Below are 3,866 nucleotides of genomic sequence, written 5' to 3' on the forward strand. Positions count from 1 at the left end.
ACAGCCCGCCCTCAGGCACGGAGCTCCGGGGAAATTTGGCTCATTTCTTCTAAGTCCCCTTTCCAGCGGGGACCTTTCAAACATTGTATCCGACCACTGAAGGCTGTTGGCGGGCGCGGCGCGGCTCACAGCCCGCCCTCAGGCACGGAGCTCCGGGGAAATTTGCCTCATTTCTTCTAAGTCCCCTTTCCAGCGGGGAACTTTCAAACATTGTATCCGACCACTGAAGGCTGTTGGCGGGCGCGGCGCGGCTCACAGCCCGCCCTCAGGCACGGAGCTCCGGGGAAATTTGCCTCATTTCTTCTAAGTCCCCTTTCCAGCGGGGAACTTTCATACATTGTATCCGACCACTGAAGGCTGTTGGCGGACGCGGCGCGGCTCACAGCCCGCCCTCAGGCACGGAGCTCCGGGGGAATTTGCCCCCTCATTTCTTCTAAGTCCCCTTTAGGCGACCAGGGGTTGACAATTTAGGTGACCAGGGGTTGACAATTTAGGCGACCAGGGGTGACTTTTAGGCGACCAGGGGTGAGGTTTAGGCGACCAGGGGTGAGGTTTAGGCGACCAGGGGTAGCGTTTAGGCGACCAGGGGCGTTGCAGTTCCGCCGAATTGCATTAGGGGCGCTGCAGTAGGCAAACGTTTTTACCCCTAGTCAGAGGGTCATTTGCCTACTTCCCAGGTTTACCCGGGTTTTCCAAAACACCTGGGGCACATTTTTAGGAACCACGTTTTTAGAAACAAAAATTCTTCTATGTCCACCTCCGTGAAAGAAATTGCCCAATGGTTCCCGCGGAAGAGAGCTGCCAGGCGGACGCATACTGCAATAACGGCCGCCCTGGCGCTCTGGTGGATGTTATCCTCGAAATTTCTTCTATGTGCCCATTCCAGCGGGCAACTTGCGAACAATGGTGTCCGACCATGGAAGGCTGTTGGCGGACGCGGCGCGGCTCACAGCCCGCCCTCAGGCACGGAGCTCCGGGGGAATTTTCCCCTCATTTCTTCTAAGTCCCCATTCCAGCGGGGAGCTTGCAAACGTGGTATCCGACCACTGAAGGCTGTTGGCGGGCACGGCCCCACCAGCGCAACACGGCACTTCCTATGACTCGGGTCCGACGCAGGAGGAGCGGTCCTCCCGGCCCCGCCACACGGCACTTCCTATGACTCGGGTCCGACGCAGGAGGAGCGGTCCTCCCGGCCCCGCCACACGGCACTTCCTATGACTCGGGTCCGACGCAGGAGGAGCGGTCCTCCCGGCCCCGCCACACGGCACTTCCTATGACTCGGGTCCGACGCAGGAGGAGCGGTCCTCCCGGCCCCGCCACACGGCACTTCCCATGACTCGGGTCCGACGCAGGAGGAGCGGTCCTCCCGGCCCCACCACCGCCACACGGCACTTCCCATGACCCGGGTCCGACGCAGGAGGAGCGGTCCTCCCGGCCCCACCGCAACACACACAACCACTGACCGATTGGCAATCATGACCCGCCATCGGAGGGCCCCTGCCGGCCCCGGCCTCGCGCCGGGGTGTTCGGGTGGACGGTTCCTTCGGCCTGCGGGTCGACCTCTGAGCGTTGGCCGGCACCGCAGCACACACAACCACTGACCGATTGGCAATCATGACCCGCCATCGGAGGGCCCCTGCCGGCCCCGGCCTCGCGCCGGGGTGTTCGGGTGGACGGTTCCTTCGGCCTGCGGGTCGACCTCTGAGCGTTGGCCGGCACCGCAGCACACACATAACCACTGACCGATTGGCAATCATGACCCGCCATCGGAGGGCCCCTGCCGGCCCCGGCCTCGCGCCGGGGTGTTCGGGTGGACGGTTCCTTCGGCCTGCGGGTCGACCTCTGAGCGTTGGCCGGCACCGCATCACCGCAGCACACATAACCACTGACCGATTGGCAATCATGACCCGCCATCGGAGGGCCCCTGCCGGCCCCGGCCTCGCGCCGGGGTGTTCGGGTGGACGGTTCCTTCGGCCTGCGGGTCGACCTCTGCGCGTTGGCCGGCACTTCCCTACCGTTACCCCCCCACCCCTGGGGTTGTGACAAAACGGCACTTCCTATGACTCGGGTCCGACGCTGGAGGAGCGGTCCTCCCGGCCCATCTCGCACCCACACCCTGACATATACTGCACCACACCAACCACTGACCGATTGGCAAGCATGACCCGCCATCGGAGGGCCCCTGCCGGCCCCGGCCTCGCGCCGGGGTGTTCGGAGTGGACGGTTCCTTCGGCCTGCGGATCGACCTCTAGCGCACCAACCAGCGCGAAACCGCTTTCGTCGCGAGACCGAGACGACCCTGTCGCGTGCCCGTTGGCCACACGGGCCCAGAGATGTCCTACACGGGAGTTCCGCCGCGCTCGCGGGTACCCCGCGCCGCCCCGCCACGAGAGGGGCGCGGGAGCCCAGGCCCGCATCAGCCGAGCGGTCCTTTCCGAAAAAGCATGTTTCTCAAACCCTACCGGCGTCTGTCAGAAGACGCCGCCTCCGAGTGCGTGTTGCGGTCGCGGGCGTGCGGGCGGCTCCGGCTCCCTCCCGCGACTGACCGCCACGCGGTAACGCGGCCTCTACGGACCGAGTACATACCGAGGCCCAGCCGACTTCCTCACCGCGCACGGGGGCTGAATCGTAACGGAAATTTCGGTAGCCCACGTCCGAAATAAATATGAAAGAAACGAGGGAGGCTGGGGTGCCGCCGGGGGTAACCCCGCGGGAGGCCGTCTCCCGCGGGCGCCGCCCGGTCCCCGCGCCCGGCTCCCCGCTCAGCTCCGGTTCCAATGCAAGAAACACAGACCGCCGGACGCGAGGGCTACCTGGTTGATCCTGCCAGTAGCATATGCTTGTCTCAAAGATTAAGCCATGCAAGTCTAAGTACACACGGTTCCGATACAGTGAAACTGCGAATGGCTCATTAAATCAGTTATGGTTCCTTTGATCGCTCCACCGTTACTTGGATAACTGTGGCAATTCTAGAGCTAATACATGCAAACGAGCGCCGACCCGTCTCCGCGGGGACGCGCGCATTTATCAGACCCAAAACCCACGCGGGTTCGGTTTGCCGCGGTGCAGCGGGCCCGCCGGCTTTCACAGCCGGCGGGCTGTCGGTCTCCGCGGTGCCGCCGGCCCGGCCCCCCCTTTGGTGACTCTAGATAACGCCCGAGCCGATCGCCGGCCCCCCCGCGGCGGCGACGTCTCATTCGAATGTCTGCCCTATCAACTTTCGATGGTACTTTCTGCGCCTACCATGGTGACAACGGGTAACGGGGAATCAGGGTTCGATTCCGGAGAGGGAGCCTGAGAAACGGCTACCACATCCAAGGAAGGCAGCAGGCGCGCAAATTACCCACTCCCGACACGGGGAGGTAGTGACGAAAAATAACAATACAGGACTCTTTCGAGGCCCTGTAATTGGAATGAGCGAACACCCAAACCCTTTGGCGAGGAACAATTGGAGGGCAAGTCTGGTGCCAGCAGCCGCGGTAATTCCAGCTCCAATAGCGTATCTTAAAGTTGCTGCAGTTAAAAAGCTCGTAGTTGGACCTCGGGACGCGAGCTGACGGTCCGCCGCGAGGCGTGCCACCGTCTGTCCCAGCCCCTGCCTCTCGGCCGCCCCCGGGATGCCCTTGGCTGGGTGTCCCGCTAACCTGGGGCCCGAAGCGTTTACTTTGAAAAAATTAGAGTGTTCAAAGCAGGCCCGCGCCGCCTTGCATACCGCAGCTAGGAATGATGGAATAGGACCCCGGTTCTATTTTGTGGGTTTTCCCTCCTGAACTGGGGCCATGATTGAGAGGGACGGCCGGGGGCATTCGTATTGCGCCGCTAGAGGTGAAATTCTTGGACCGGCGCAAGACGGGCCAGGGCGAAAG

General features: G+C 63.0%; 1 pseudogene; it reads left to right on the plus strand.

Annotated features, from left to right (window-relative positions):
• Positions 1-2,810: 2,810 nt before the first annotated feature.
• Positions 2,811-3,866, plus strand: LOC148314433 (18S ribosomal RNA; annotated as a pseudogene; the record flags this gene model as incomplete).

This window comes from Idiotropiscis lumnitzeri, unplaced genomic scaffold, assembly GCF_059441095.1.
Source record: "Idiotropiscis lumnitzeri isolate Australia: NSW breed Sydney's pygmy pipehorse unplaced genomic scaffold, RoL_Ilum_1.0 HiC_scaffold_298, whole genome shotgun sequence".
Taxonomy (NCBI): domain Eukaryota; kingdom Metazoa; phylum Chordata; class Actinopteri; order Syngnathiformes; family Syngnathidae; genus Idiotropiscis; species Idiotropiscis lumnitzeri.